Source organism: Bombina bombina, chromosome 6, assembly GCF_027579735.1.
Source record: "Bombina bombina isolate aBomBom1 chromosome 6, aBomBom1.pri, whole genome shotgun sequence".
Classification (NCBI taxonomy): Eukaryota; Metazoa; Chordata; class Amphibia; order Anura; family Bombinatoridae; genus Bombina; species Bombina bombina.
Window position 1 is genome coordinate 9,453,646 of NC_069504.1, and position 21,310 is coordinate 9,474,955.

The following is a 21,310-nucleotide window of genomic DNA, read 5'->3' on the forward strand; positions in this document are numbered from 1 at the left end:
TATCTTAGTGCTTTTTGATAATTATTTCATTATCTGAGTTCCAGCAAGTTTTAACAGTATGTGTGTGTGTGTGCATGAGTATGAGTCCAGTTGGACTTTTATTTTCTCTCCAATAAAGTTATTTTGTATGAATGGGTATGTCTGTGATATTTGACAAATATATTTACCTATTTTTCTTAGTCTGATCTAATTTACAAGTGGGTTTGAAGTATTTAAACCAGTCCAGTAACCTGCAGTCTTTTTCTCTGTGTTGCAAGTCTTTTTGCATCCTTTTTGTACATTTTGATGTATATTACTGCTTGTGCTTCTGGAATTCAGGGGCCATAAGTAATATTAAACAAGGTTGATTTAACCCCTGAATTTTGATAAAAAAAAACATTTATTCTCCCTCACCATCTCTAGTTAAACTATTGCATTTTACTAGGTTAACCCTAGTTTTTCCTCGAGGGAATTTATTTAATTTATATTAAAATGAACTTACAACAAGATTTATTACTCAGACAACAGAAAAGACTTAAAGAACTTAATCAATTATTTGACAAAACAAACATTGATGACACTTTAATAACCAAGGATGAACTTAACAATACGCTATGTAATTTACACCAAATATTATACAAACAAACCAAAAGATGGTAGAATTGGCACTTCTTTGAGAAGTATGTAGAGCGAGGTATAATACCTAGAGGTTTAAGGATTAAAATGTTTCCAGCCTTTACATTGAACAATGAAAGTTTAGTCAAAGAATGGGAGGGGACACTGACGGAATGCTCACTCAAATTAATTAAAATATTAATAAAACATGACACCTTTGAATTAAACAAATTAGATGCGGAGATTAAAGAACAAAATGAACTCCTCAAAAAATTTGAGGAAAAATTTGACTTTGTGGAAACTTATCAAACATACCAAAGAGAACTGGATAAACTTGAGAATGAGTTAATTCAGACTAAAAAACAAAAATTACAGAGGGACATAGACGATTTCCAACAACAAAGAATCTATAAGTGGAGATATCAAACATCTAATAGACATAGGTATAACAGAACTCAAATAAGAGAAAATAATAGTGGCACAGAAACAGAAACTGACATTTCGGATAATGAAAGTAATAGAGATGAAATGGAGTCTGTGACAAGAGATCCCCCAGTGTCTGTAACACAAGCTAATCCTTTACCAACTACATCTCACACCAACAGAGAGGTGTCTTTTTTAGCATTAAGTCATCAACAACAACAGACACTAAATACGCCAACAGTCAACAAACCAACAAGGGGCAACAAAAGGAAAAACACAGGCCCCCAAAGACAATCGGAGAGAAAGAAGAAGATGTGGCCATTCACCACAATCAGGACCAACTCATGAGAATAATAAACCTCAGTAAACACACTTTAAACATCAATCATGAAAGTGTTCTCTCTAAAGGGTTAACCTTCTGTCCCACTAATACTCTAAATAAGTTTGAGTTAACTAAAGATATTCACTTATTTTCACGAAAATTGTTGTTAAAAAAGATGTATTCAAATAAAAATGATCCCTCTTTATCAAAAGCGGAGTTAGATTCTTTGCAAGATTTGGAAGATCTTTTAAGAGACTCTGACGTTGAAACTCAAACCACCTTATGGAAGAAAGGGTTAAATCCGAAATCCACATATACTCCACCTGCATCTATCTCACCCCAAGTCAGTGTTCCCTCCCAAATTGTATGCAAAAAAATAGAAACATTACCTATTTTTAATGTGAACAATAACCTCACCTATTCTGAGAAAATGGCTTTGAACGATATAAAAACATGGACTGATGTAGTCATCAAGCTGTCAGATAAGGGCGTTAGTTGTGTGGCCTAAAGATGACTATGTCGAAGAAGCTATGAGACAATTATCTAATAAAGATTGTTACAAAAAACTTTTATTGAACCCTCAATCAAAGTATATGGAACAATATAATAAACTCATCTCAAGGATGTGGAACAATGGAACATCACTAAAACGGAAAAAAACTTTCTGATACAAAAGAATCCCACTCTTGCGACTATATATTTCTTGCCAAAAGTTCATAAAAATCTAACCAAACCACCGGGAAGACCCATAGTATCAGGCAATAACAACTTAACTGAGGCAGCCAGTAAATACGTAGAACAGAGATTAAGAGAATACCTGACTATAATTCCCTCTTATGTCCGTGATACCATGGAAGTCTTAAAGATTTTACAAAACTTATATCTTAACAATGATACTTGGCTCATCACAGCAGATGTAGAGTCTACACCAGTATCAGACATAGTGATGGGATACAGGCAGTAAAATACTTCCTATCAACCAATGAGTCTGATAATAAAGAACATAATGAGTTTATTTTACTTCTTTTAAAATATGTACTGACTCACAATATCTTTACATTTAAAGATAGTTTCTTCCTACAAACACAAGGAACCGCAATGGGCACCTCCTGTGCTCCAACATATGGTAATTTATTTTTGGGGTACTGGGAACAAAAAATCGTGTTCTCAGAAGGCATGGAAACATTCACAAACCATGTACCGTTATGGATAAGGTACATTGACGATGTGCTATTTATTTGGGAGGGCACACATGAACATCTTGATGAGTTTCTTTCAGTACTTAATAATAACAACCTCAATATTAAATTAACATACCAAGCTGATCTGTGTAAAATCGACTTTTTAGATCTAACAATCACAAAAAACAATGATGGTACCATTGCAACTAAAGTGTTTAGGAAAGAAACTTCTACAAACTCACTATTGCACAAGACAAGTGCACATCCAGGGAGTACTTTGAAAGCAATTCCATACGGAGAGTTCCTACGATTGAGGAGAAATTGTTCTGATTTCTCAACTTTAAAAATGAAAGTAAACTTCTTACAACTAGGCTATCACAAAGAGGCTACAGTAACAGAGCCATAAAACAAACCAAATTCAAAGCATTAAAAATCTCTAGAGATACATTATTGTGTCCCAAAGTCAAAGACAATTCCACAATCATTCCAAGATTGATTACAACGTATAACCCGCAAATGCAGAGTGTGATAAAGATACTCAATGAGAACTGGCACATTCTTACAAGTGACCCTGAGCTTAAGGATACAATAGGAGACAGAGTGCAAATTGGGTACAGGAGACCAAGGAACCTCAAGGATCAATTGGTACAAAGTCACTATGTACATACTCCCAAAAAAAGTGATATTGACCCTGGTATGTACCCTTGTGGCACATGTTCAGTCTGCCCTCATGTCAGAAAAATAAAAGAAATTAAGGACAAATATGGGCAGACCCAAAAACTAAAACATCACTTCACTTGTAGTCATTTATATCATTCACTGTGAATGTGATAAAGCCTATGTAGGCATGACTTCTAGAGAGGCAAGAGTTTGAATTTTAGAACACAAAAATAACATCAAAAACGCAGAAAAAGACCAACAAAATGGAAAAAAGATCACTAGTGTAGCAAAACACTTTTTATTGAAACACTGAGGTCAATGCAATCATTTTACATTTTCTGTCTTGCAGAAAATCTCCCTTGGCATCAGAGGAGGTAATCTTGAAGACTCATTACTGAAAGCAGAATGCCGGTGGATACACTTGCTTAACACTGTATATCCGCATGGATTAAATGAATATAATAATTATAATGTATATTTATAATGATTTATTGTTCTCAGATCTGAACTTACTAGAGTATATTTATGTAAACACAAGTAACATGGTCACTGTTTTCTTCCACATTCTTACAAGAAGAACAGCATATTGTAATCACGATTTTATAACAATTTAAGTAGATACCCCTCACTTATTAATCTTTCCCTTTCACTTAAAATTCATTCACAATAAAAACACAGCAATTTGATTTTTTGTGATTTATTCATCACCATTCACTACTTTTACAACTTTTATTAATTTAATTAGGGAAATATTTTCCAACTAAAACTTTTGTAGTATCACAAAATATTGTTCACTTTTCTCTTGCACTTATGCAGAATTACAGCAAGTCATTTTTTGCCAAGATATTATTGCTCTCAAAAGCTTTCACATTTTATTTATATCTGCACACTCTATATTTCTTCAGTATAGTTTATATTTTTTAGAATAGTTTGTTATCACACCACTACTAATCTTTATATGTGTTTAGATAAGATTAGTGTATTATATACTCAGGGTAGTCTGAGACCTAGTTTAAGAGACACACTTTTTCATTATTCATTATCGAAAGTAGTTTTCAGTTACTCTGTAAGAATAATAATAACCAATCCCCTAGTATAAGAATACTCCTGGAACATCAAATGAAATGACAGCAGTGACATATTGCCCAAACATAACATTTGATAAAATAAGTGTATAAAAATCCACACTTGTTTACTTATCGTACTATTAACACATTCTAAATAATAGCGAGGTAAACGGTTATTATTTTTATAAAGGTATAAGCATAGTATCCAAACTAGTTGATCATTCGTACAGCAAATTATTTCATAGATAGATGCACATTAATAGTCAAAACATTCTGCTGTAAACTTCTAGTTGATATTAATATGAGCAATTCCGGTTATATTACAGGTTTACGCTATAAAGTAGACTCAACATATCTTTTCCGGTGTCAATTTTCAATGCTTCTTGTAATGCGTTATTGTAGTGAAATATATACAGTTGTTCTTGCCTAAATACACTCAATGTATTTTTCTAATATATAAGAAATAGCCAGATCACAGAGCTATCATGACCAGCGGAGGTTAATCATTCCACAATGAATGGTAACCAATGATAAGTCACATAGCTCAACTTTGGAGAACCAAAGTTCTCCAACTGGGACGGGTGTTTAACTTTCATATCACCCGCTCTGTCCGGCCGGCGCGTACCCCTCTGAGGAAGCGTTATGTGAAAAGCGCGTCAGGGGCACTAGCACGAGGTTATCCTTTTAATCGCTGACTCAGTCAATAGCACTCTTATGATGCTCTTTATCAAAACAGACAGTTAAAAGTAAATCAGGTCTCCGCTATAGAAGAGACCTTTCTGTAGCTTAGTCTTTCTGTTTTTTCACTTGGTTAACTGGTTGGCATCCTATATACTAGGAGCTATATTTACTAAATTACTTCTGGGTAGGTAGGTTGGCCCGGCCATGGATGTCATCCATAGTAAAAAATTTCAAAAATAAATTCAAAAGCAAACTAAGGCTATGTCCGTTTTTTTTTAAAAATAAAATTACCGGGCAGTAACCTAAAAATAACGGACAGTCCGGTCTAATACCAGACACCTGGCAACCCTAACCACATACACGGTTCTGAAAACCTCCAGGCTCTGATATGGGATCATAGCCCCATGTGAGGCCTTGCTCTGCCCACACTACATAATACCCCAGACTAAAACACTGTTTTATACCGCAGGGACGTGCCCTGTACCAATTATGTCCCTACGCCTGCCTCCTTCCTCCCCTTCCCCTTTCTATCCCCCCCTTTTTTTTTTATTAAACTCAGCGATATTCTGATAGTTCCTTTTACAACCATTGGTCAATTGAAGATGCTGAAGTATATAGATTTACTACTATCTGTTTGAGATATGTTTGCATACCATATGCTAATTCTGGTGTTTCACAGTTATTTTGTTACACACTTGCTGTTTTACTTGGAGGAATTAGGGTCACTGTAAACAATGGACTGGGTTTGCTAAAGTATACTATTTGTAATAGACCCTGTGTTGATAATAGCTCTCTGACAATGATGTGGTACATGTATTTACTGTACATGTATTTACTGTACATGTATTTACTGTACATGTATTTACTGTACATGTATTTCTTTACTGTATATGTATTTACTGTACATGTATTTACTGTACATGTATTTACTATACATGTATATATTTACTGTACATGTATTTACTGTATATGTATTTACTGTATATGTGTTTACTGTACATGTATTTACTGTACATGTATTTACTGTACATGTATTTACTGTACATGTATGTACTTACTGTACCTGTCTTTACTGTACATGTATTTACTGTACATGTATTTACTATACATGTATTTATTTACTGTACATGTATTTACTGTATATGTATTTACTGTACATGTATGTATTTACTGTACATGTATTTACAGTACATGTATTTACTGTACCTGTCTTTACTGTACCTGTCTTTACTGTACCTGTCTTTACTGTACCTGTATTTACTGTACATGTATTTACTGTACCTGTATTTACTATACATGTATTTACTATACATGTATTTATTTACTGTACATGTATTTACTGTATATGTATTTACTGTACATGTATGTATTTACTGTACATGTATTTACTGTACATGTATTTACTGTACATGTATGTATTTACTGTACATGTATGTATTTACTGTACATGTATTTACTGTACATGTATTTATTTACTGTACATGTATTTACTGTACATGTATGTACTTACTGTACCTGTCTTTACTGTACATGTCTTTACTGTACATGTATTTACTGTACATGTATGTACTTACTGTACCTGTCTTTACTGTACATGTATTTACTGTACATGTATTTACTGTACATGTATTTACTGTACATGTATTTATTTACTGTACATGTATTTACTGTATATGTATTTACTGTACATGTATGTACTTACTGTACCTGTCTTTACTGTACCTGTCTTTACTGTACATGTCTTTACTGTACATGTCTTTACTGTACATGTCTTTACTGTACCTGTATTTACTGTACCTGTATTTATTTACTGTACATGTATTTATTTACTGTACATGCATTTACTGTACATGTATTTACTGTACATATATTTATTTACTGTACATGTATTTACTGTACATGTATTTATTTACTGTACATGTATTTACTGTACATGTATTTATTTACTGTACATGCATTTACTGTACATGCATTTACTGTACATGTATTTATTTACTGTACATGTATTTACTGTACATGTATTTATTTACTGTACATGTATTTACTGTATATGTATTTATTGTACCTGTATTTACTGTACATGTATTTACTGTACATGTATTTATTTACTGTACATGTATTTACTGTACATGTATTTATTTACTGTACATGCATTCACTGTACATGTATTTACTGTACATATATTTATTTACTGTACATGTATTTACTGTACATGTATTTATTTACTGTACATGTATTTACTGTACATGTATTTATTTACTGTACATGCATTTACTGTACATGCATTTACTGTACATGTATTTATTTACTGTACATGTATTTAGTGTACATGTATTTATTTACTGTACATGCATTTATTTACTGTACCTGTATTTACTGTACATGTATTTACTGTACATGTATTTATTTACTGTACATGTATTTACTGTACATGTATTTATTTACTGTACATGTATTTACTGTACATGTATTTATTTACTGTACATGTATTTACTGCATATGTATTTACTGTACATGTATTTACTGTACATGTATTTACTGTACATGTATTTATTTACTGTACATGTATTTACTGTATATGTATTTACTGTACATGTATTTACTGTACATGTATTTCGCATACCTTAATAATAAAAAGAAAAAAGAAAAAAAAAGTAGCATATCATCAGCATAAAAGCACAAGATTATAATTTACATCTTTCAGCTTAATGCCGTACGGAATTTCTCGCAGTTTTTGAGCCCTGATCTAGACTGTGTTTTCTGCTCTCTCACAAGTTTCTCCCAGCTGTGGCTTTTGTTCATCATATAATTTTGTGTCGTCTCAGGTCTCTCGTCACTATTGTCACTATTGTCACTATTGCATCATCCTGACCTGCCCTCCCCATATGCTACAGAACTTCACACCTAAGGAATTAATGTCACTGAGCCCTGGAGAGAAATAGCACTGAGAGACAGCGCTGCCCTGAGAGACAGCAAAGCCCTGAGAGACAGGTAACTATACAGTGAGACAGCACAGCCCAGAGAGACAGCGCAGCCATGATAGACAGGTAAATATACAGTGAGACAGCGCAGCCCTGATAGACAGGTAACTATACAGTGAGACAGCGCAGCCCTGAGAGACAGGTAACTATACAGTGAGACAGTGCAGCCCTGAGAGACAGGTAACTATACAGTGAGACAGCAAAGCCCTGAGAGACAGGTAACTATACAGTGAGACAGCACAGCCCAGAGAGACAGCGCAGCCCTGATAGACAGGTAAATATACAGTGAGACAGCGCAGCCCTGAGAGACAGGTAACTATACAGTGAGACAACGCAGCCCTGAGAGACAGGTAACTATACAGTGAGACAGCACAGCCCTGAGAGACAGGTAACTATACAGTGAGACAGCACAGCCCTGAGAGACAGGTAACTATACAGTGAGACAGCACAGCCCTGAGAGACAGCACAGCCCTGAGAGACTGGTAACTATACAGTGAGACAGCACAGCCCTGAGAGATAGGTAACTATACAGTGAGACAGCGCAGCCCTGAGAGACAGGTAACTATACAGTGAGACAGTGCAGCCCTGAGAGACAGGTAACTATACAGTGAGACAGCACAGCCCTGAGAGACAGGTAACTATACAGTGAGACAGCACAGCCCAGAGAGACAGCGCAGCCCTGATAGACAGGTAAATATAACGTGAGACAGCGCAGCCCTGAGAGACAGGTAACTATACAGTGAGACAACGCAGCCCTGAGAGACAGGTAACTATACAGTGAGACAGCACAGCCCTGAGAGACAGGTAACTATACAGTGAGACAGCACAGCCCTGAGAGACAGGTAACTATACAGTGAGACAGCGCAGCCCTGATAGACAGGTAACTATACAGTGAGACAACGCAGCCCTGAGAGACAGGTAACTATACAGTGAGACAGCACAGCCCTGAGAGACAGGTAACTATACAGTGAGACAGCACAGCCCTGAGAGAGAGGTAACTATACAGTGAGACAACGCAGCCCTGAGAGACAGGTAACTATACAGTGAGACAGCACAGCCCTGAGAGACAGGTAACTACACAGAGAGACAGCGCAGCCCTGAGAGACAGGTAACCATACAGTGAGACAGCACAGCCCTGAGAGACAGCACAGCCCTGAGAGACAGGTAACTATACAGTGAGACAGCGCAGCCCTGAGAGACAGGTAACTATACAGTGAGACAGCACAGCCCTGAGAGAGAGGTAACTATACAGTGAGACAGCACAGCCCTGAGAGACAGGTAACTATACAGTGAGACAGCACAGCCCTGAGAGACAGGTAACTATACAGTGAGACAGTGCAGCCCTGAGAAACAGGTAACTATACAGTGAGACAGCACAGCCCTGAGAGACAGGTAACTATACAGTGAGACAACACAGCCCTGAGAGACAGCGCAGCCCTGAGAGACAGGTAACTATACAGTGAGACAGCACAGCCCTGAGAGACAGCACAGCCCTGAGAGACAGGTAACTATACAGTGAGACAGCGCAGCCCTGAGAGACAGGTAACTATACAGTGAGACAGCGCAGCCCTGAGAGACAGGTAACTATACAGTGAGACAGCACAGCCCTGAGAGACAGGTAACTATACAGTGAGACAGCGCAGCCCTGAGAGACAGCACAGTCCTGAGAGACAGGTAACCATACAGTGAGACAGCGCAGCCCTGAGAGACAGGTAACTATACAGTGAGACAGCGCAGCCCTGAGAGATAGCACAGCCCTGAGAGACAGGTAACCATACAGTGAGACAGCGCAGCCCTAAGAGACAGGTAACTATACAGTGAGACAGAGCAGCCCTGAGAGACAGGTAACTATACAGTGAGACAGCACAGCCCTGAGAGACAGGTAACCATACAGTGAGACAGCACAGCCCTGAGAGACAGATAACTATACAGTGAGACAGCACAGCCCTGAGAGACAGCACAGCCCTGAGAGACAGCACAGCCCAGAGAGACAGGTAACTATACAGTGAGACAGCGCAGCCCTGAGAGACAGGTAACTATACAGTGAGACAGCGCAGCCCTGAGAGACAGGTAACTATACAGTGAGACAGCACAGCCCTGAGAGACAGGTAACTATACAGTGAGACAGCACAGCCTTGAGAGACAGGTAACTATACAGTGAGACAGCACAGCCCTGAGAGACAGGTAACTATACAGTGAGACAGCACAGCCCTGAGAGACAGGTAACTGTACAGTGAGACAGTGCAGCCCTGAGAGACAGGTAACCATACAGTGAGACAGCACAGCCCTGAGAGACAGCACAGCCCTGAGAGACAGGTAACCATACAGTGAGACAGCACAGCCCTGAGAGACAGGTAACTATACAGTGAGACAGCACAGCCCTGAGAGACAGGTAACTATACAGTGAGACAGCAAAGCCCTGAGAGACAGGTAACTATACAGTGAGAAAGCACAGCCCTGAGAGACAGCACAGCCCTGAGAGACAGGTAACTATACAGTGAGACAGCACAGCCCTGAGAGACAGGTAACTATACAGTGAGACAGCACAGCCCTGAGAGACAGGTAACTATACAGTGAGACAGCACAGCCCTGATAGACAGGTAACTATACAGTGAGACAGCACAGCCCTGAGAGACAGCACAGCCCTGAGAGACAGGTAACTATACAGTGAGACAGCGCAGCCCTGAGAGACAGGTAACTATACAGTGAGACAACGCAGCCCTGAGAGACAGCGCAGCCCTGAGAGACAGGTAACTATACAGTGAGACAGCACAGCCCTGAGAGACAGGTAACTATACAGTGAGACAACGCAGCCCTGAGAGACAGCGCAGCCCTGAGAGACAGGTAACTATACAGTGAGACAGCACAGCCCTGAGAGACAGCACAGCCCTGAGAGACAGGTAACTATACAGTGAGACAGCACAGCCCTGAGAGACAGCACAGCCCTGAGAGACAGGTAACTATACAGTGAGACAGCGCAGCCCTGAGAGACAGCACAGCCCTGAGAGACAGGTAACTATACAGTGAGACAGCACAGCCCTGAGAGACAGGTAACTATTACAGATGAGACAGCGCAGCCCTGAGAGATAGGTAACTATACAGTGAGACAGCACAGCCCTGAGAGACAGGTAACTATACAGTGAGACAGCGCAGCCCTGAGAGACAGGTAACTATACAGTGAGACAGCACAGCCCTGAGAGACAGGTAACTATACAGTGAGACAGTGCAGCCCTGAGAGACAGGTAACTATACAGTGAGAACAGCACAGCCCTGAGAGACAGGTAACTATACAGTGAGACAGCACAGCCCTGAGAGGACAGGTAACTATACAGTGAGACAGCACAGCCCTGAGAGACAGGGTAACTATACAGTGAGACAGCACAGCCCTGAGAGACAGGTAACTATACAGTGAGACAGCACAGCCTGAGAGACAGGTAACTATACAGTTGAGACAGCAAAGCCCTGAGAGACAGGTAACTATACAGTGGACAGCGCAGCCCTGAGAGACTGGTAACTATACAATGAGACAGTGCAGCCCTGAGAGACAGGTAACCTATACAGTGAGACAGCATAGCCCTGAGAGACAGGTAACTATACAGTGAGACAGCACAGCCCTGAGAGACAGGTAACTATACAGTGAGACAGCGCATCCCTGAGAGACAGGTAACTATACAGTGAGACAGCACAGCCCTGAGAGACAGGTAACTATACAGTGAGAAAGCGCAGCCCTGAGAGACAGTAACTATACAGTTGAGACAGTGCAAAGCCCTGAGAGACAGGTAACTATACAGTGAGACAGCACAGCCCTGAGAGACAGGTAACTATACAGTGAGACAGCACTGAGAGACAGCGCAGCCCTGAGAGACAGGTAACTATACAGTGAGACAGCACAGCCCTGAGAGACCAGCACAGCCCTGAGAGACAGTAACTAACAGTGAGACAGCGCAGGCCCTGAGAGACAGGTAACTATACAGTGAGACAGCACAGCCCTGAGAGACTGGTAACTATACAAGTGAGACAGTGCAGCACCTGAGAGACAGGTAACTATACAGTGAGACAGCACAGCCGCTGAGACAGTAACTATACAGAGCCTTGAGACAGGTAACTATACAGTGAGACAGCACAGACCTGAGAGACAGGTAACTATACAGTGAGACAGTGCAGCCCTGAGAGACAGGTAACTATACAGTGAGACAGTGCAGCCCTGAGAGACAGGTAACTATACAGTGAGACAGTGCAGCCCTGAGAGCCAGGTAACTATACAGTGAGACAGCACAGCCCTGAGAGACAGGTAACTATACAGTGAGACAGCACAGCCCTGAGAGACAGGTAACTATACAGTGAGACAGGTAACTATACAGTGAGACAGTGCAGCCCTGAGAGACAGGTAACTATACAGTGAGACAGGTAACTTTACAGTGAGACAGTGCAGCCCTGAGAGACAGGTAACTATACAGTGAGACAGCACAGCCCTGAGAGACAGGTAACTATACAGTGAGACAGCACAGCCCTGAGAGACAGGTAACTATACAGTGAGACAGCGCAGCCCTGAGAGACAGGTAACTATACAGTGAGACAGCACAGCCCTGAGAGACAGGTAACTATACAGTGAGACAGCGCAGCCCTGAGAGACAGGTAACTATACAGTGAGACAGCACAGCCCTGAGAGACAGGTAAGTATACAGTGAGACAGCACAGCCCTGAGAGACAGGTAACTATACAGTGAGACAGTGCAGCCCTGAGAGACAGGTAACTATACAGTGAGACAGCACAGCCCTGAGAGACAGGTAACTATACAGAGAGACAGCACAGCCCTGAGAGACAGCACAGCCCTGAGAGACAGGTAACTATACAGTGAGACAGTGCAGCCCTGAGAGACAGGTAACTATACAGTGAGACAGCACAGCCCTGAGAGACAACACAGCCCTGAGAGACAGGTAACTATACAGTGAGACAGCACAGCCCAGAGAGACAGTGCAGCCCTGAGAGACAGGTAACTATACAGTGAGACAGCACAGCCCAGAGAGACAGCGCAGCCCTGAGAGACAGGTAACTATACAGTGAGACAGCACAGCCCTGAGAGACAGGTAACTATACAGTGAGACAGCACAGCCCTGAGAGACAGGTAACTATACAGTGAGACAGCACAGCCCTGAGAGACAGGTAACTATACAGTGAGACAGTGCAGCCCTGAGAGACAGGTAACTATACAGTGAGACAGCATAGCCCTGATAGACAGGTAACTATACAGTGAGACAGCACAGCCCTGAGAGACAGGTAACTATACAGTGAGACAGCGCAACCCTGAGAGACAGGTAACTATACAGTGAGACAGTGCAGCCCTGAGAGACAGGTAACTATACAGTGAGACAACGCAGCCCTGAGAGACAGCGCAGCCCTGAGAGACAGGTAACTATACAGTGAGACAGCACAGCCCTGAGAGACAGGTAACTATACAGTGAGACAGTGCAGCCCTGAGAGACAGCGCAGCCCTGAGAGACAGGTAACTATACAGTGAGACAGCACAGCCCTGAGAGACAGCACAGCCCTGAGAGACAGGTAACTATACAGTGAGACAGTGCAGCCCTGAGAGACAGGTAACTATACAGTGAGACAGCACAGCCCTGAGAGACAGGTAACTATACAGTGAGACAGTGCAGCCCTGAGAGACAGCGCAGCCCTGAGAGACAGGTAACTATACAGTGAGACAGCACAGCCCTGAGAGACAGCACAGCCCTGAGAGACAGGTAACTATACAGTGAGACAGTGCAGCCCTGAGAGACAGGTAACTATACAGTGAGACAGCACAGCCCTGAGAGACAGGTAACAGTACAGTGAGACAGCGCAGCCCTGAGAGACATGTAACTATACAGTGAGACAGTGCAGCCCTGAGAGACAGGTAACTGTACAGTGAGACAGCACAGCCCTGAGAGACAGGTAACTATACAGTGAGACAGCACAGCCCTGAGAGACAGCGCAGCCCTGAGAGACAGGTAACCATACAGTGAGACAGCACAGCCCTGAGAGACAGCACAGCCCTGAGAGACAGGTAACTATACAGTGAGACAGCGCAGCCCTGAGAGACAGGTAACTATACAGTGAGACAGCACAGCCCTGAGAGACAGGTAACTATACAGTGAGACAGTGCAGCACTGAGAGACAGGTAACTATACAGTGAGACAGCACAGCCCTGAGAGACAGGTAACTATACAGAGAGACAGCACAGCCCTGAGAGACAGCACAGCCCTGAGAGACAGGTAACTATACAGTGAGACAGTGCAGCCCTGAGAGACAGGTAACTATACAGTGAGACAGCACAGCCCTGAGAGACAACACAGCCCTGAGAGACAGGTAACTATACAGTGAGACAGCACAGCCCAGAGAGACAGTGCAGCCCTGAGAGACAGGTAACTATACAGTGAGACAGCACAGCCCAGAGAGACAGCGCAGCCCTGAGAGACAGGTAACTATACAGTGAGACAGCACAGCCCTGAGAGACAGGTAACTATACAGTGAGACAGCACAGCCCTGAGAGACAGGTAACTATACAGTGAGACAGCACAGCCCTGAGAGACAGGTAACTATACAGTGAGACAGTGCAGCCCTGAGAGACAGGTAACTATACAGTGAGACAGCATAGCCCTGATAGACAGGTACTATACAGTGAGACAGCACAGCCCTGAGAGACAGGTAACTATACAGTGAGACAGCGCAACCCTGAGAGACAGGTAACTATACAGTGAGACAGTGCAGCCCTGAGAGACAGGTAACTATACAGTGAGACAACGCAGCCCTGAGAGACAGCGCAGCCCTGAGAGACAGGTAACTATACAGTGAGACAGCACAGCCCTGAGAGACAGGTAACTATACAGTGAGACAGTGCAGCCCTGAGAGACAGCGCAGCCCTGAGAGACAGGTAACTATACAGTGAGACAGCACAGCCCTGAGAGACAGCACAGCCCTGAGAGACAGGGTAACTATACAGTGAGACAGTGCAGCCCTGAGAGACAGGTAACTATACAGTGAGACAGCACAGCCCTGAGAGACAGGTAACTATACAGTGAGACAGTGCAGCCCTGAGAGACAGCGCAGCCCTGAGAGACAGGTAACTATACAGTGAGACAGCACAGCCCTGAGAGACAGCACAGCCCTGAGAGACAGGTAACTATACAGTGAGACAGTGCAGCCCTGAGAGACAGGTAACTATACAGTGAGACAGCACAGCCCTGAGAGACAGGTAACAGTACAGTGAGACAGCGCAGCCCTGAGAGACATGTAACTATACAGTGAGACAGTGCAGCCCTGAGAGACAGGTAACTGTACAGTGAGACAGCACAGCCCTGAGAGACAGGTAACTATACAGTGAGACAGCACAGCCCTGAGAGACAGCGCAGCCCTGAGAGACAGGTAACCATACAGTGAGACAGCACAGCCCTGAGAGACAGCACAGCCCTGAGAGACAGGTAACTATACAGTGAGACAGCGCAGCCCTGAGAGACAGGTAACTATACAGTGAGACAGCACAGCCCTGAGAGACAGGTAACTATACAGTGAGACAGTGCAGCACTGAGAGACAGGTAACTGTACAGTGAGACAGCACAGCCCTGAGAGACAGGTAACTATACAGTGAGACAGTGCAGCCCTGAGAGACAGCGCAGCCCTGAGAGACAGGTAACTATACAGTGAGACAGAGCAGCCCTGAGAGACAGGTAACTATACAGTGAGACAGCACAGCCCTGAGAGACAGGTAACTATACAGTGAGACAGCACAGCTCTGAGAGACAGGTAACTATACAGTGAGACAGCACATCCCTGAGAGACAGGTAACTATACAATGAGACAGCGCAGCCCTGAGAGACAGGTAACTATACAATGAGACAGCGCAGCCCTGAGAGACAGGTAACTATACAGTGAGACAGCACAGCCCTGAGAGACAGCGCAGCCATGAGAGACAGGTAACTATACAGTGAGACAGCACAGCCATGAGAGACAGGTAACTATACAGTGAGACAGCACAGCCATGAGAGACAGCACAGCCCTGAGAGACAGGTAACTATACAGTGAGACAGCACAACCCTGAGAGACAGGTAACTATACAGTGAGACAGCACAGCCCTGAGAGACAGGTAACTATACAGTGAGACAGCGCAGCCCTGAGAGACAGGTAACTATACAGTGAGGACAGCACAGCCCTGAGAGACAGGTAACCTATACAGTGAGACAGCACAGCCCTGAGAGACCAGGTAATATACAGTGAGACAGCACAGCCCCTGAGAGACAGGTAAACTATACAGTGAGACAGCACAGCCCTGAGAGACAGGGTAACTATACAGTGAGAGCAGCAAAGCCATGAGAGGCAAGATAACTATATCAGTGAGACAGCAGCAGCCCTGAGAGACTGGTAACTATACAATGAGACAGCGCAGCCCTGAGAGACAGGTAAGTATACAGTGAGACAGCGCAGCCACTGAGAGACAGGTAACTATACAGTGAGACAGCACAGCCCTGAGAGAAGGGTAACTATACAGTGAGACAGCACAGCACTGAGAGACAGGTAACTATACAGTGAGGACAGTGCAGCCCCTGAGAGAAAGGTAACTTTACAGTGAGACAGTGCAGCCCTGAGAGACAGGTAACCTATACAGTGAGACAGTGCAGCCCTGAGAGCCAGGTAAACTATACAGTGAGACAGCACAGCCCTGAGAGACAGGTAACTATACAGTGAGACAGCACAGCCCTGAAGAGACAGGTAACTATACAGTGAGACAGGTAACTATACAGTGAGACAGTGCAGCCCCTGAGAGGACAGGTAACTATACAGTGAGGACAGGTATACTTTCAGTGAGGACAGTGCAGCCCTGAGAGACAGGTAACGTATACAGTGAGACAGCACAGTCCCTGAGAGACAGGTACACTATACAGTGAAGACAGCACGCCCTGAGAGGACAGGTAACTATACAGTGAGACAGCGCAGCCCTGAGAGACAGGTAACTATACAGTGAGGACAGCACAGCCCTGAGAGACAGGTAACTATACAGTGAGACAGCGCAGCCTGAGAGACAGGTAACTATACAGTGAGACAGCACAGCCCTGAGAGACAGGTACTATACAGTGAGACAGCACAGCCCTGAGGAGACAGGTAACTATACAGTGAGACAGTGGCAGCCCTGAGAGACAGGGTAACTAATACAGTGAGAGCAGCACAGCCCTGAAGAGACAGGTAACTATACAGAGAGACAGCACAGCCCTGAGAGACAGCACAGCCCTGAGAGACAGGTAACTATACAGTGAGACAGAGCAGCCCTGAGAGACAGGGTAACTATACAGTGAGGACAGCACAGCCCTGAGAAGACAACACAGCCCTGAGAGACAGGTAACTATACAGTTGAGACAGGCACAGTCCAGAGAGTCAGTGGCAGCCCTTGAGAGACAGGTAACTATACAGTGAGACAGCACAGCCCAGAGAGACAGCGCAGCCCTGAGAGACAAGGTAACTATACAGTGAGACAGCACAGTCCAGAGAGGACAGTGCAGCCCTGAGAGACAGGTAACTATACAGTGAGACAACGGCAGCGCCTGAGAGACAGCGCAGCCCTGAGAGACAGGTTAAACTATACAGTGAGAACAGCACAGCCCTGAGAGAACAGGTAACTATACAGTGAGACAGTGCAGCCCTGAGAGACAGCGCAGCCCTGAGAGACAGGTAACTATACAGTGAGACAGCACAGCCCTGAGAGACAGCACAGCCCTGAGAGACAGGTAACTATACAGTGAGACAGTGCAGCCCTGAGAGACAGGTAACTATACAGTGAGACAGCACAGCCCTGAGAGACAGGTAACTATACAGTGAGACAGTGCAGCCCTGAGAGACAGCGCAGCCCTGAGAGACAGGTAACTATACAGTGAGACAGCACAGCCCTGAGAGACAGCACAGCCCTGAGAGACAGGTAACTATACAGTGAGACAGTGCAGCCCTGAGAGACAGGTAACTATACAGTGAGACAGCACAGCCCTGAGAGACAGGTAACAGTACAGTGAGACAGCGCAGCCCTGAGAGACATGTAACTATACAGTGAGACAGTGCAGCCCTGAGAGACAGGTAACTGTACAGTGAGACAGCACAGCCCTGAGAGACAGGTAACTATACAGTGAGACAGCACAGCCCTGAGAGATAGCGCAGCCCTGAGAGACAGGTAACCATACAGTGAGACAGCACAGCCCTGAGAGACAGCACAGCCCTGATAGACAGGTAACTATACAGTGAGACAGCGCAGCCCTGAGAGACAGGTAACTATACAGTGAGACAGCACAGCCCTGAGAGACAGGTAACTATACAGTGAGACAGTGCAGCACTGAGAGACAGGTAACTGTACAGTGAGACAGCACAGCCCTGAGAGACAGGTAACTATACAGTGAGACAGTGCAGCCCTGAGAGACAGCGCAGCCCTGAGAGACAGGTAACTATACAGTGAGACAGAGCAGCCCTGAGAGACAGGTAACTATACAGTGAGACAGCACAGCCCTGAGAGACAGGTAACTATACAGTGAGACAGCACAGCTCTGAGAGACAGGTAACTATACAGTGAGACAGCACATCCCTGAGAGACAGGTAACTATACAATGAGACAGCGCAGCCCTGAGAGACAGGTAACTATACAATGAGACAGCGCAGCCCTGAGAGACAGGTGACTATACAGTGAGACAGCACAGCCCTGAGAGACAGCGCAGCCATGAGAGACAGGTAACTATACAGTGAGACAGCACAGCCATGAGAGACAGGTAACTATACAGTGAGACAGCACAACCATGAGAGACAGCACAGCCCTGAGAGACAGGTAACTATACAGTGAGACAGCACAACCCTTAGAGACAGGTAACTATACAGTGAGACAGCACAGCCCTGAGAGACAGGTAACTATACAGTGAGACAGCACAGCCCTGAGAGACAGGTAACTATACAGTGAGACAGCACAGTCCTGAGAGACAGGTAACTATACAGTGAGACAGCACAGCCCTGAGAGACAGGTAACTATACAGTGAGACAGCACAGCCCTGAGAAACAGGTAACTAAACAGTGAGACAGTGCAGCCCTGAGAGACAGGTAACTATACAGTGAGACAGCACAGCCATGAGAGACAGGTAAATATACAGTGAGACAGCACAGCCATGAGAGACAGGTAACTATACAGTGAGACAGTGCAGCCCTGAGAGACAGCACAGCCCTGAGAGACAGGTAACCATACAGTGAGATAGCACAGCCCTGAGAGACAGGTAACTATACAGTGAGACAGCACAGCCCTGAGAGACAGGTAACTATACAGTGAGACAGCGCAGCCCTGAGAGACAGCGCAGCCACCGAGAGACAGGTAACTATACAGTGAGACAGCACAGCCATGAGAGACAGGTAACTATACAGTGAGACAGTGCAGCCCTGAGAGACAGCACAGCCCTGAGAGACAGGTAACCATACAGTGAGATAGCACAGCCCTGAGAGACAGGTAACTATACAGTGAGACAGCACAGCCCTGAGAGACAGGTAACTATACAGTGAGACAGCGCAGCCCTGAGAGACAGCGCAGCCCTGAGAGACAGGTAACTATACAGTGAGACAGCACAGCCCTGAGAGACAGGTAACTATACAGTGAGACAGCGCAGCCCTGAGAGACAGCACAGCCCTGAGAGACAGGTAACTATACAGTGAGACAGCACAGCCCTGAGAGACAGGTAACTATACAGTGAGACAGCACAGCCCTGAGAGACAGGTAACTATACAGTGAGACAGCACAGCCATGAGAGACAGGTAACTATACAGTGAGACAGCACAGCCATGAGAGACAGGTAACTATACAGTGAGACAGTGCAGCCCTGAGAGACAGCACAGCCCTGAGAGACAGGTAACCATACAGTGAGACAGCACAGCCCTGAGAGACAGGTAACTATACAGTGAGACAGCACAGCCCAGAGAGACAGGTAACTATACAGTGAGACAGCACAGCCCTGAGTGACAGGTAACTATACAGTGAGACAGCACAGCCCTGAGAGACAACACAGCCCTGAGAGACAGGTAACTATACAGTGAGACAGCACAGCCCAGAGAGACAGTGCAGCCCTGAGAGACAGGTAACTATACAGTGAGACAGCACAGCCCAGAGAGACAGCGCAGCCCTGAGAGACAGGTAACTATACAGTGAGACAGCACAGCCCTGAGAGACAGGTAACTATACAGTGAGACAGCACAGCCCTGAGAGACAGGTAACTATACAGTGAGACAGCACAGCCCTGAGAGACAGGTAACTATACAGTGAGACAGTGCAGCCCTGAGAGACAGGTAACTATACAGTGAGACAGCATAGCCCTGATAGACAGGGTAACTTATACAGTGAGACAGCACAGCCCCTGAGAGACAGGTAACTTATACAGTGAGACAGCGCAACCCTGAGAGACAGGTAACTGTACAGTGAGACAGTGCAGCCCTGAGAGACAGGTAACTATACAGTGAGACAACGCAGCCCTGAGAGACAGCGCAGCCCTGAGAGACAGGTAACTATACAGTGAGACAGCACAGCCCTGAGAGACAGGGTAACTATACAGTGAGACAGTGCAGCCCTGAGAGACAGCGCAAGCCCTGAGAGACAGGTAACTATACAGTGAGACAGCACAGCTCTGAGAGACAGCACAGCCCTGAGAGACAGGTAACTATACAGTGAGACAGTGCAGCCCTGAGAGACAGGTAACTATACAGTGAGACAGCACAGCCCTGAGAGACAGGTAACTATACAGTGAGACAGTGCAGCCCTGAGAGACAGCGCAGCCCTGAGAGACAGGTAACTATACAGTGAGACAGCACAGCCCTGAGAGACAGCACAGCCCTGAGAGACAGGTAACTATACAGTGAGACAGTGCAGCCCTGAGAGAAAGGTAACTATACAGTGAGACAGCACAGCCCTGAGAGACAGGTACAGTACAGTGAGACAGCGCAGCCCTGAGAGACATGTAACTATACAGTGAGACAGTGCAGCACTGAGAGACAGGTAACTGTACAGTGAGACAGCACAGCCCTGAGAGACAGGTAACTATACAGTGAGACAGCACAGCCCTGAGAGATAGCGCAGCCCTGAGAGACAGGTAACCATACAGTGAGACAGCACAGCCCTGAGAGACAGCACAGCCCTGAGAGACAGGTAACTATACAGTGGGAACAGCACATCCCTGAGAGGACAGGTTAACTATACAGTGAGACAGCACAAGCCTCTGAGAGACAGGGTACTATACAGTGAGACAGCACGGCTCTGAGAGGGACAGGAACTATACAGCGAGACAGCACAGCCCTGAGAGACAGGTAACTATACAGTGAGACAGTGCAGCCCTGAGAGACAAGCGCAGCCCTGAGAGACAGGTAACT

General features: G+C 44.5%; 1 protein-coding gene across 1 annotated transcript in view; it reads left to right on the forward strand.

Moving 5' to 3' along the window:
- The first annotated feature begins 7,865 nt into the window (after window positions 1-7,865).
- ADM2 (adrenomedullin 2) overlaps window positions 7,866-21,310 on the forward strand; it is a 49,735-nt gene continuing 36,290 nt past the window's right edge. The window contains exon 1 of the mRNA XM_053716306.1: window positions 7,866-7,919. The gene's annotated coding sequence lies outside the window, so the exon portion shown is untranslated. The remainder of the gene's footprint in view (window positions 7,920-21,310) is intronic.